Source organism: Vigna umbellata, chromosome 1 (genome assembly GCF_029865625.1).
Source record: "Vigna umbellata cultivar VRB3 chromosome 1, Vumbellata_1.0, whole genome shotgun sequence".
In the NCBI taxonomy this organism is placed as follows: domain Eukaryota; kingdom Viridiplantae; phylum Streptophyta; class Magnoliopsida; order Fabales; family Fabaceae; genus Vigna; species Vigna umbellata.
The window spans coordinates 63,332,898-63,347,182 of record NC_142165.1 but is presented as its reverse complement, the minus strand read 5'-3'; the positions used below and the strand labels follow the sequence as shown (position 1 = coordinate 63,347,182).

At 34.5% G+C, this 14,285-nt stretch overlaps 1 non-coding gene across 1 annotated transcript; it reads right to left on the bottom strand.

Annotated features, from left to right (window-relative positions):
• Positions 1-11,864: 11,864 nt before the first annotated feature.
• On the bottom strand, positions 11,865-11,971 carry LOC124847825 (small nucleolar RNA R71). The gene has a single exon (XR_007029653.1). It is a non-coding gene; the product is annotated as a small nucleolar RNA R71 (small nucleolar RNA).
• Between the last annotated feature and the right edge of the window lie 2,314 nt (positions 11,972-14,285).

The following is a 14,285-nucleotide window of genomic DNA, read 5'->3' as shown; positions in this document are numbered from 1 at the left end:
GCTAACTTTGAGTATTTCTTTTTGTATTATCTTGAGTCTTGAATATGCTATATTTTTCTTTTGTCTGATTTTAAATCTTAAAATATGGAGTATTTTGTTTCTGTATGATTTTGAATTTTAAATGAGAATATGTTTTTTTTGTGTGTTAATATCCAAGTGTGATAATTGTAAAATGTGATATTGATTATGTTATGTCAATTGTATGTTATTAGTGGTTTATTTTTTTATTTTGGAAGGATTAGAAATTGTCTAACCGGCTCTGCCAGATTCAATTTCTTGTTTCCCCAAACATTTTATTGTTTTCCTTAATTATTTTTATTGTATTTTGGAAGGATTAGAAATTGTCTAACCGGCTCTGCCAGATTCAATTTCTTGTTTCCCCAAACATTTTATTGTTTTCCTTATTTATTTTTATTGTATTTTGGAAGGATTAGAAATTGTCTAACCGGCTCTGCCAGATTCAATTTCTTGATTCCCCAAACTTTTTTTTTTATTTCCTTCCGTATTTATTTTATTACATTTTTGGAAGGATTAGAAGTTGTCTAACCGGCTCTGCCAGATTCAACTTCTTGTTTCCCCAAACTATTTATTTCTTTACTTATTTATTTTATTGCATTTTTGGAAGGATTAGAAGTTGTCTAACCGGCTCTGCCAGATTCAACTTCTTATTTCCCCACACATGTATTGTTCTTGTTATTTAATTATATTGTATTGATGGATGGATTAGAAGTTGTCTAACCGGCTCTACCAGATTCAACTTCTTGTTTCCCCATGAATTTTTATATTAAGATTATTTTTATGATTGTCAAATATTGTATTCTTCTATGACCATTTATAGTAATGTTTTATTATTGTTAATTGTTTATAATTATCTTGTATGAATTCTATTATGGATGTTTATTGTGATGATTTTATTGAATGAGTTTGTTGGCTGAAATTAATCTTGTTGAAAGGTTTAGAATAAGGGTTCTGTAATAGCTTGTATATGGGTATTAAATATATATACAGTGTTTGAGGTTGTTGTGAGAGGAAGTAAAATTAGGCATTTTAAGATTTAGAGCATAAGAAAACAAGGTAGATAAATTAAATAAATAAATTGTTAATTATTGAAGGCCTCCCTTTGTTGGTAGGATAGAGGAACCTTAAAAACCTGAGTTGGCACATCCCTGATCATAGAGCAGCCCTGGCCTGGTCCAGTCAGTTGTGACTAGTCATATGTGCTGGCGTCGAAGGTGAGTTTGATGCGTTCAGACATCTGGGTCCTCTCCGGTGACCAATTGGGGTAAAGAAAAATCTCTACTAGGATGAAAATAAAATAAAACAAGTTGATTGTAGATGCATAATATTATCATGGTAAAAATTTCATATATATTTTATTTATCATTACATTGAGCCCAGACTTTAATATGTAGTTCCTAAGATATGTTGATGTATTTTGGTTGATCCATGATCTTTGTTTGGTGAAAATATGTTGAGTTATACTCGTTATGGGCAAAATGAGTTTATAATATGAAGCATGATATCTGGCAATGTGTTTAATTTATCGATACCAAAACGGGTTATTATGAATTCATGATTAAAGAATGAACATGATTGAGTTAGGTGGATAAGAGGGTATGAATTGTTGGTTTTTATGAAATGTTGGAGTGGATATGAGAAATCATTACTTATGAAATGATGTTTACTACCGGGAGTAGTATGTTCGAGTTATACCATGAGAGTTTGGTATGAGCAAAGTAACACCTGAGATTTATGGAAGCAGGCAGAGAGGGGTCTGACCATAAGGCTTCAGAAAGTAAGACATGGTATGTAAGTGAGGCTTAAGGAAGCAGGCAGAGAGCGGTCTGACCATAAGGCTTCATGAGTAAGCATGGTACACTTGTAAGATTTATGGAAATGAGAAAGATGATTTTGATAATGATGAATTAATGACATCGGAATAATGATATTTTATCAATTGCAGAAATACCTGATTTTAATATTTTTGTTACAAGTTTAATGATTTTATGATATGGTTAGCTTACCCTTATTTGTTTGTACTATGATCATATAACTCATGTTATATGTGATTAGATAATGTTGCAGATGCGGTTGAAAAAGCTTAGAGATGAGAGAGATGCGGGGAAAAACTTTCAGGGATTTTTGTAAAATAAATAAATTTGTATTGGGAAGATTATGTTGTGTAAAATTTATAAGTTGAAATTTCAATGGTGAAGACTATATTGTTTAAAGTTTGTAAGTTTGGTATTGTACTTTGGAGTAATTGAAATAAAGTTTGATTGTTTATATGAGATATCAAATTAATTTAGTCTCTACTATCAGTAATACCCTTTAAAATTATTCGGGTGTTACATTATGGTATCAGAGCAATGGTTTTCGAAAGTATTTTGGGACTATGGGGAGTGAAATTATTATTCTTAGTAAAACTATTAAAGGTTATGATGAAAATGACTATTTGGAGGAAATTGATATCATATGCTAAATTGTATTGTTATCTTTTTGAAGAAATCATTTAAACTCGACAAAGATGCAGCAACAACAAGTTGATCAAGTACCTCAAAATCATTCTAGCTTGAATGACTTCTTAAGGCATGATCCAACTAAATTTAATGGGGAGGCTACTCCTGATGAGGCTGACTCTTGGCTAAGGCAGAACGAGAAGATTTTTCGGGTAATAACTTGCTCAGAAGAACAAAAATTAACTTATGCATCATTTCTTTTGGTGGGTGAGGCTGAATATTGGTGGGAAAGTATGCAACAGTTGATGACGGTTCGTGGTGAGACTGTGAATTGGGAGAACTTTAAGATAAGGTTCTTGGAAAAATATTTTTCAAACAGTGCAAAATTTGCAAGGGAGGCGGAGTTTCTGACCTTACAACAAAGAAGGTTATCAGTACAAGAGTACGTAGTAAAATTTAATTATCTCTCGAGGTTTTATACTCAGAATATCACAGAAGAATGGAGATGTCGAAAATTCGAGGGAGGACTAAGGCATGAACTGAAGAAGGTACTTATGCCATTGGAAATACAAGAGTTTCCAGCATTGGTAGAGAAAGCCAGAATGATAGAATTGTTGGAGTTTGATCCAAGTAGAGTTTCCAGACTTGCAAAGGGAGAATCTTCAATGAAATTCAACAAGAAACCTTATGAAAAACCACAATTATCATATCGAGGAACAGTGAAGTGTTTTGAGTGTGGAGGGGCACATTTCAGACGTGACTGCCCTAAACTTACTGGGGAAAGAGTTGAAGGGAAGAGATGTTTCATCTGCAATGATCCGGGACACTTTGCTAATGTCTGTCCAAAGAAAAAGAAGGTGGGAGAACCACAACAACAAGATTCTGCTGAAGTAAAGCCCCGAGCAACAGGAAGAGTATTCGCAATGTCTGCAGAAGAGGCTACTAAGCCAGGTACATTAATCTTACACACCTGTATGCTGTTAGGAGAATGCGTATATGTTTTGTTTGACTCTGGAGCCACACACTCCTTTATATCCCTAGCATGTTTAGAAAGACTCGGATTACCGGTGCTTGATCTAGGGTGTGAATTAGTAGTTTCTACACCAGCATCGGGACCAGTTACGACCAGTTCAGTCTGTGTCGGATGCCCGATCCAAATTGCAGGACGCAAGTTCAAAGTGAACTTGATCTGCTTACCCCTTCAAAATCTAGACATTATTTTAGGAATGGATTGGTTGACTGCCAATCACGTTCTTATTGATTGTGGGAAACAAAAGATAGAGTTTCTAAATTTGAACAATTTAGAACTAAGCTCAACTCGAGTCGCTGCGAAGGATATCAAAGATGGAGCTACCTGCTATGTGGTGTTAGCTCAGGAGAAAAGAGAGAATACTGAAGAACAAATCATCGGAATACCTGTGGTAGAAGAATATGTTGATGTTTTTCCAGAAGAAGTGCCAGGTTTACCACCTAGTCGAGAGATCGATTTCACAATAGATCTAGTGCCCGGAGCTGGCCCGATTTCTATGGCTCCATACAGAATGGCTCCTGCCGAACTAGCAGAGTTGAAAAAGCAAATCGAAGATCTGTTGGAGAAGAAGTTTATCCGTCCAAGTGTGTCTCCATGGGGAGCTCCTGTATTGCTGGTGAAGAAGAAGGATGGAAGTTCAAGGTTGTGCGTGGATTATCGACAGTTGAACAAGGTTACAATAAAGAACAAATATCCTTTGCCAAGAATCGATGATCTATTAGATCAGTTGAGAGGAGCAAAGGTGTTTTCAAAAATTGATCTCAGATCTGGTTACCATCAGATTCTTGTCAAGACGGAAGATGTACAAAAGACGGCTTTCAGATCTCGCTATGGACACTTTGAGTACGTGGTAATGCCGTTTGGTGTGACGAATGCCCCAGCGATTTTTATGGACTACATGAACAGAATATTTCGGTCATGTTTAGATAAGTTCGTGGTAGTATTTATCGACGATATTCTTATCTATTCAGAGAATAAGGAAAAGCATGCAGAACACTTGAGGGTGGCGTTGGAAATTTTAAGAAAACATCAACTGTATGGGAAACTATCAAAGTGTGAGTTCTGGATAGAGAAAGTACAATTTTTGGGTCATGTGATTTCTGCTCAAGGAATCTCAGTGGATCCAGCAAAAGTGGAAGCTGTGCTAAAGTGGGAGCGGCCGAAAACTGTAACTGAAGTACGAAGTTTTGTAGGATTAGCCGGTTATTACCGACGTTTTGTCGAAGGGTTTTCCAAGATTGTAGGTCCTCTAACTCAGTTAACTCGTAAAGATCAACCATTTCTGTGGACTGACAAGTGCGAAGCCAGTTTTGAAAATATGAAGCAACGACTAACGTCAGCACCAGTATTAATCATTCCAGACTCTAGCAAATCTTTTGAGGTGTACTGCGATGCGTCATATCAAGGATTGGGGTGCGTTCTAATGCAAGGAAGGAGACCTGTAGCTTATGCATCTAGGCAGTTAAAAGCGCATGAGAAGAACTACCCAACGCATGACATCGAACTTGCAGCAGTAGTATTTGCATTAAAGACATGGAGACACTACCTCTATGGGGCAAGTTTCCAAGTTTTTAGTGACCATAAGAGTCTAAAGTATTTGTTCGATCAAAAGGAATTGAACATGCGACAAAGAAGATGGATGGAATATATGAAGGACTATGACTTCGAGCTTTTATATCACCCAGGAAAAGCCAATGTGGTGGCAGATGCATTGAGTAGGAGACAAGCTCAGATAACAACGATGATGGTGAAGGAATTAGAACTGTTAGAAAAGTTACGTGATATGAACTTGGGGTTGCAGTTAAACCCAGATCACATATGGTGTAGTCATTTAGTAATCACTAGTAACTTCTTAGAACAAGTGAAGGTTGAGCAGTCGATGGATCGAGAGTTGCAGCAAAAGATCAGGTTGTTGGACACCGATCAAGCTAAGGAGTTCGTTCTAAGTAAAGATGGCATACTTCGATTTAAAAACAGAGTGTGTATCCCTGCAGAGAGTGAATTAAAACATTTAATTTTAGACGAAGGCCATAAAAGTCGTCTTAGCATACATCCAGGTATGACTAAGATGTATAAGGATCTGAAAGAGTCATTTTGGTGGAATGGAATGAAGAGGGATGTGGCCGAGTTTGTAGCAGCCTGCTTGGTGTGTCAAAAAGCAAAAGTGGAGCATCAAAAACCGGGAGGGATGTTACGACAGTTAGACATTCCTCAATGGAAGTGGGACAGTATCTCGATGGACTTTGTAACACATTTACCAAAATCATCAAAAGGTCACGATTCTATCTGGGTTATCGTTGATAGACTAACCAAGAGCGCTCACTTTTTGCCTATTAATCAACGTATGTCACTAGAAAAGCTGACGGAGTTATACATCGGGGAAGTAGTGAGGTTGCATGGCATACCTACAAGCATTGTGTCAGACAGAGATCCAAGGTTTACTTCAAGGTTTTGGCAGACGCTACAGAAGGCTCTGGGAACACAGTTGAAGATGAGTTCGGCTTATCACCCTCAGACTGATGGTCAAACAGAAAGGACTATTCAATCTTTGGAGGATTTGCTGAGAACTTGTGTATTAGATCATCTTGGAAGTTGGAATGAGATACTACCATTAGTAGAATTTACTTACAACAACAGTTATCATTCCAGTATTGGTATGCCACCATATGAAGCTTTATATGGAAGAAGATGTAGAACACCGTTGTGTTGGCTTCAAGATGGGGAAGCACTGACAGTGGGACCCGAGCTATTACAACAAACCACAGAAAAAATAAAATTAGTCCAAGATCGGATGAAAGCAACTCAAAGTAGACAAAAGTCATATGCCGACAAAAGAAGAAGACCGTTAGAATTTGAAGAAGGAGATCATGTATTCTTACGAGTAACGCCAACTACAGGAGTCGGGAGAGCTATCAAGATGAGGAAACTGACACCAAAATTTCTCGGACCGTATCAAATTCTCAAAAAGATTGGGCCAGTGGCTTATGAGATAGCACTACCACCTCGATTGACATATTTGCATAACGTTTTTCATGTATCCCAACTGAGGAAGTATATTCCAGATCCAAAGCATGTGTTAGAAGTTGATGAAATTCAGGTCAAGGAAAATTTAACAATGGAAGTTGGCCCAGTGCGTATACTAGATGTTCAAATGAAAAAGTTAAGAGGGAAGGATATTCGCACGGTAAAGGTACTTTGGAATGAAGACACACAGGAAATGACTTGGGAATTGGAAGAATTTATGATAAAGGAATATCCATATCTCTTTTGTAAGTAATTTTTTTTTGTTAAATAGTCTTTGTTTAAATAAATAATTTTCGAGGGCGAAAATAATTGTTGTTGGGGAGATTGTAAGATCCTTGAAAATATTTGTATGTTAAAATGTAAGATCCATGAAAAAAAAATATTTATAATAGTAAATTTTAACATTTTATTAGTAATAATAATTTTAATGGATAGAAAAATGTAAATTTTTGGATATAAAGTTATAGTAATTTTAGAGGGAGAACTTCAAATTTTTGATAACTTATTTAGGATTTTTTTAGAAATGTGAATAGTGAATAGTAAATAGTAAATAGTAAATAGTGAATAGTGAATGGTTAAAAAAAAATATTAAAATAAATTATGGAAGAGAACACTCCACGTAGAATTAATCATTCAGAGATAAGAATGGTGAATAAAAAAATAATTTTTGAATAGTAAAAATGAATAGTAAAAGTGAATAGTAAAAATGAATAGTAAAAATGAATAGTAAAATTTTTGGCTATAAATAGCCAAGGGGGGGAGGCTGAAGATTTACACCAAAATTCTAGAGAAATTGTGAGAGAAGAGAGTTAGAGGAAATTCTAGTTAAAGAGGGGAAATTCTTGAAGTTTCCGGAGAACGGTTTGAGAAGAGGAAACTAAGTCTGGAATAGAGGTAAGGGAAGCTAACTTTGAGTATTTCTTTTTGTATTATCTTGAGTCTTGAATATGCTATATTTTTCTTTTGTCTGATTTTAAATCTTAAAATATGGAGTATTTTGTTTCTGTATGATTTTGAATTTTAAATGAGAATATGTTTTTTTTGTGTGTTAATATCCAAGTGTGATAATTGTAAAATGTGATATTGATTATGTTATGTCAATTGTATGTTATTAGTGGTTTATTTTTTTATTTTGGAAGGATTAGAAATTGTCTAACCGGCTCTGCCAGATTCAATTTCTTGTTTCCCCAAACATTTTATTGTTTTCCTTAATTATTTTTATTGTATTTTGGAAGGATTAGAAATTGTCTAACCGGCTCTGCCAGATTCAATTTCTTGTTTCCCCAAACATTTTATTGTTTTCCTTATTTATTTTTATTGTATTTTGGAAGGATTAGAAATTGTCTAACCGGCTCTGCCAGATTCAATTTCTTGATTCCCCAAACTTTTTTTTTTATTTCCTTCCGTATTTATTTTATTACATTTTTGGAAGGATTAGAAGTTGTCTAACCGGCTCTGCCAGATTCAACTTCTTGTTTCCCCAAACTATTTATTTCTTTACTTATTTATTTTATTGCATTTTTGGAAGGATTAGAAGTTGTCTAACCGGCTCTGCCAGATTCAACTTCTTATTTCCCCACACATGTATTGTTCTTGTTATTTAATTATATTGTATTGATGGATGGATTAGAAGTTGTCTAACCGGCTCTACCAGATTCAACTTCTTGTTTCCCCATGAATTTTTATATTAAGATTATTTTTATGATTGTCAAATATTGTATTCTTCTATGACCATTTATAGTAATGTTTTATTATTGTTAATTGTTTATAATTATCTTGTATGAATTCTATTATGGATGTTTATTGTGATGATTTTATTGAATGAGTTTGTTGGCTGAAATTAATCTTGTTGAAAGGTTTAGAATAAGGGTTCTGTAATAGCTTGTATATGGGTATTAAATATATATACAGTGTTTGAGGTTGTTGTGAGAGGAAGTAAAATTAGGCATTTTAAGATTTAGAGCATAAGAAAACAAGGTAGATAAATTAAATAAATAAATTGTTAATTATTGAAGGCCTCCCTTTGTTGGTAGGATAGAGGAACCTTAAAAACCTGAGTTGGCACATCCCTGATCATAGAGCAGCCCTGGCCTGGTCCAGTCAGTTGTGACTAGTCATATGTGCTGGCGTCGAAGGTGAGTTTGATGCGTTCAGACATCTGGGTCCTCTCCGGTGACCAATTGGGGTAAAGAAAAATCTCTACTAGGATGAAAATAAAATAAAACAAGTTGATTGTAGATGCATAATATTATCATGGTAAAAATTTCATATATATTTTATTTATCATTACATTGAGCCCAGACTTTAATATGTAGTTCCTAAGATATGTTGATGTATTTTGGTTGATCCATGATCTTTGTTTGGTGAAAATATGTTGAGTTATACTCGTTATGGGCAAAATGAGTTTATAATATGAAGCATGATATCTGGCAATGTGTTTAATTTATCGATACCAAAACGGGTTATTATGAATTCATGATTAAAGAATGAACATGATTGAGTTAGGTGGATAAGAGGGTATGAATTGTTGGTTTTTATGAAATGTTGGAGTGGATATGAGAAATCATTACTTATGAAATGATGTTTACTACCGGGAGTAGTATGTTCGAGTTATACCATGATAGTTTGGTATGAGCAAAGTAACACCTGAGATTTATGGAAGCAGGCAGAGAGGGGTCTGACCATAAGGCTTCAGAAAGTAAGACATGGTATGTAAGTGAGGCTTAAGGAAGCAGGCAGAGAGCGGTCTGACCATAAGGCTTCATGAGTAAGCATGGTACACTTGTAAGATTTATGGAAATGAGAAAGATGATTTTGATAATGATGAATTAATGACATCGGAATAATGATATTTTATCAATTGCAGAAATACCTGATTTTAATATTTTTGTTACAAGTTTAATGATTTTATGATATGGTTAGCTTACCCTTATTTGTTTGTACTATGATCATATAACTCATGTTATATGTGATTAGATAATGTTGCAGATGCGGTTGAAAAAGCTTAGAGATGAGAGAGATGCGGGGAAAAACTTTCAGGGATTTTTGTAAAATAAATAAATTTGTATTGGGAAGATTATGTTGTGTAAAATTTATAAGTTGAAATTTCAATGGTGAAGACTATATTGTTTAAAGTTTGTAAGTTTGGTATTGTACTTTGGAGTAATTGAAATAAAGTTTGATTGTTTATATGAGATATCAAATTAATTTAGTCTCTACTATCAGTAATACCCTTTAAAATTATTCGGGTGTTACATCTAATACCCGGAGTGGTGCGAATACTCAACTAGTCTAGGATAACGGAAGGATATTCGCTAACTAGGGATACCAGGAGTGGTGCGAATACTCAACTGGTCTAGGTAACAAAAGGTTATTCGCTTACTAGGGATACCATGACTGGTGCGAATACTCAACTAGTCTAGGGTAACAGAAGGTAATTCGGTGACTAGGGATACCAGGAGTGGTGAGAACACTCAGTTGGGTAATCTTGTTGAAGATTATATTGAACCCTCTATGGATAGAGGAGACTAGACATAGCTCAGTTGAAGTGAACCAGTACAAAATTATCTGTACATTTATTACTTACCTTTGCCTAAACTCTTCTCTTAGAAAACCTGCAATTGCACTTTAGTTTTATAAAGCAAGAATCTTCTCATACTAAATGGTTGTTTTTTAACTAAGGAAGTTCTTCCAAACTCTGCAATACATACATACATACATACATACGTATATATTCTGAATAACACATGAAAATAAGTTATCATTTACAATCACTTAAAGTCGAGCATTTAACAACTATTTGATAAATCTCATACTCAGCAAATGTGCTATATCAAAAGGGTTGTGAAATTTTTTTTCCATTAACACTATTCAACCTCCCACTCCTTCTAGTGTTTTTCAAGTACTTCATACACTTTTTGGGTGAAACTCTAACAAAGTGGTCGAAAGTGTAAACTTTCCTGGTGATGGTGGGAAGTGGTGTACTTGCCGGTGAAGCCTTCCAGAGAATGGTGGGAAATGTCATTGTTTAATGGTGTGGTAAAGTGTACCAGCCCAGTGAAGCTCTTTAAGAGAGTGGTGGGAGGTGACACTTGATCTTATGGGTGCATGTGAGTAATCCGGTAGTGGTTCAATATATATAGTGAATGGTGTTAGACAAATTAGGTATGAGTTTGTTATTGATTGAGTGAGTTTGGTTGTGACTTGATTACTTTGACGAAGTAGTTGTAGGGTTATAGGCTGGTGACTTTGATTGTTGATATTGTGGTTGTTAATGATTTGTTTTGAAGTGATATATGTGATGTCATGTGAAGATATGTGTAGGTATATGAAGATATGTTCTGTTCAGAAGTCTTATTCTAAGTAGATGTTTAATGCATATGTATGTTTATATGACTTATTTTTGTTAGCTCACCTTTACATGTTGTGTTTGTGATTTCCACCTGCGATGATCATACATGTACGTAGTGTTGTCAAAACGGGCCATCTAGCCCAACTTGGCCCGGCCCATCACGGGTTGGTCACTTAGTGAGCTAACCCAACCGGGCTCATTTATTAGCGAGTCGAAAAAATTTGAACCCGGCCTAGCCCACCACGAGTTGGTGGGTTAAACGGGTTGACTCACTAGCTCACTTAATTATTTTTTTTTAAATCCAAATAAATTACAATTTGTTTGTAATTCAAATTTAAATAATTTCACTTTAAAATGATATTAAATTTCAAAGACAATTCAAAATAACAAATTAACATAAAACTCAAATGTAATCCAAAAACAAACCCCAAAAGCGAATAAATAAGTTTATAATATTGATAATTTTTGTGTCACTTATCCATTTATAAGATTATAGTCTTGAACGGATAAATTTATAATATTTTGCTCTCTTGAAACATCTTTTTCTTTATTCTCATTTACAATACAAAAAAAAATGTTAACTAATAATATTGAAACACAAAATAATAAATAATTAAATTAAACTGTGTGGGTTAGTGAGTCAACCCGACTCACCACGAGTTCAACCCGGGTGAGTCGGGTTTTAAGTGAGCCGGGTTAAAAATTGGCTTGTATAAAAAAGTTTCATTTTTTTTAAACCCAACCTAGCTCGAATCTGTGGTGGGCCGGGGTTGCTCGTGAGTTCTAACCCTTTCAACCATCTGGCCACCTTCTATGAGTTGTGTGGAAGTCTTGGAACAATTTCTGAAGATGAGGATACTATCTATCTTAACTGTTTCCTTTTTCAGTCACAGGTAAAGCAAAAATAGGATTGCACTCTAACCGAAATCAAAGCTTAACAAGCTGAGAAGAGATGGAGAAAAGGTTATTGGCAAGATTCTTCCCACCTTCTAAATAGATAATTGAAAAGGATGTTATTGAAACTTTCTCCCAAGGAGTTGATGAACACTTCTGTGAAGCTTGGGAGAGATATAAAGCATTATTAAAAAAATGTTCAAACCATGGATTTGATGATGTAACACAACTTATCATGTTTTATTGTGGACTTAGGCCACATACCATAATGTTATTGGATGCTTCAACAGGTGGAACTATGATGTTGAAAAGTGTTGAAGAAGCCACTACAATCATTGAATCATTAACAACAAGTGATCATCAAGTATAATATGATAGAAGTCAAACTTCCAAGACATGAATAGTAGAGTTGGGCACACAAGATACCATTATGGCACAGAATAAACTAATTTCTCAATATATGGAAGAGTTAAAGAAGCTAATGACCAAGTTACAACTTGAGTCGCGACCGTATTACTCAGCGTAACAAATACTAAAATGTGACTTTTGTTCTAAAGAACATTAGAATGGTCACTACTCTACAACAAAAACTTCTAAAGAGGAAAAATTGAATACATGAACAACAACAGGTGGCCAGATAGCTACTCCAACAATTGGAGATCAAATCAAACTCAAAATTAACATCAAAGTTAGAGACAAGAAGGAGGATCATCAAATAGACAATCTACAAAATGCCTTTTCAAGGATATTAGACTCAACAACAAGATAAAGTCTCTAAAAAGGAGCATGCACTGACTCAATTCATCTAGGTATCAACTTTTAATCAAAAGAACACAAAGGTATCTCTTAGAAATCTAGAAGTTCAGATTGGTCAACTAGCACAGTAATTGGTATACTAACAAGAAGCAAAAGTCTCAACCAACAAAAGAATCAATCTTAAAGAACAATGTAAGGCTATCACTACCAGAGAGAAACAAAAGAGAGGGACAAAAAAGGAAGAAGAAACTGATGGAGGCTGAAAATCCTCATGGACCTACCCTCATGTAAGGAGAAGCAAAAGTCTCAACCAACAAAAGAATCAATCTTAAAGAACAATGTAAGGCTATCACTACCAGAGAGAAACAAAAGAGAGGGACAAAAAAGGAAGAAGAAACTGATGGAGGCTGAAAATCCTCATATCACACATCTGTCCTACCCTCATGGACCTACCAGGAAAGATAAGGAGAGACAATTTACACAATTCCTAGACATGATCAAAAGGCTACAAATCAATGTTCCATTCATAAAAGTTATGGAGCAAATGCCAACAAATGCGAAACTTATGAAAGACTTGCTGACCAAAAAAAGGAGAATTCAAAAAGAAGAGATTGTGGAATTAGAAACTGAATAGAGCGCTATAATTAAAATATCTTTGCCATAGAGCACTTGTGATCCATGATGTTTTACATTACCCGTTACCATAAGGAATTTGACAGCTAGGAAAGTTGTGCTAGACCTTAGAGCAACCATAAATCTCATGCCATTGTCAAAGATCAAAAGAATTGGTGATGTGGAGATATTGCCTACCAAAATGACATTGAAATTAGTTGATAGATCAATCAAACACCCTTATGGAGTGGTAAAAGATTTGTTAGTAAAGGTGGATAAGTTCTATTTCGTAGTTGATTTCATGATCATGGGCATAAGAGGACTTTAAAGTTCCTTTGATCCTTGGTAGACCATTTATGAAGACTGTCAAAGTCATAATTGATGTAGAAAAAGCAAATCCATTTAACGTGCAACACAAAATTTGTAAATTTGAAAATTCAACTTTGGTAAACCAATGAATCTTTCCACTCCAAGCAATTTCATTATAATTGTTTTGAACTATTATGAATCAGTGTAGTTTAAATATAAACTTTAATCCTTTTCCATATGATTGGCTTATTTGTTAAATGTTGTGCTTTAATCCTTCAACTAGCAGTACATCCTTGATTTTAATTGAATAATTGTGTCAATTTCTCCAAACACAAGAATTTCGTCTTTGTTGTTGTCACCATAAGTGACAAATCCATTCTCCTTTGAACAAACTTTGTCATATCACCAATCATATGTCTTGAGATACCATTATCAAAATACCATAACGACTAAGTTTTAATATTTGACATTGAATTTTCATAATTACCTTTCATCATGCAACAAACTTGTGTACTTGTTGTGTTAAATTTTTCTTCAACTACTTTCATGATTTTCACACATTTCTGCTATTTTTATCCTCATTTTTATAGCACTTCTTCAACATAAAATTCTCATACAAATATCCATTGTTAATGTAGAAAGAACTATATGTTTTTCCCTTACCTTAATATATATTATCGTCATCATCCTAAGTAAAAAAGTGAAGGGAAGTTGAAGCTAAATTTTTTGGTGTTCTTAATGACACCTTTAATTTTTTTTTCAAGGTTAATAGACATGCTTAAAATTAAGTATAACACCATTTACTTTTATAACTAGGATAACAACAAAGAGCATTAAAGGCTTCATATTA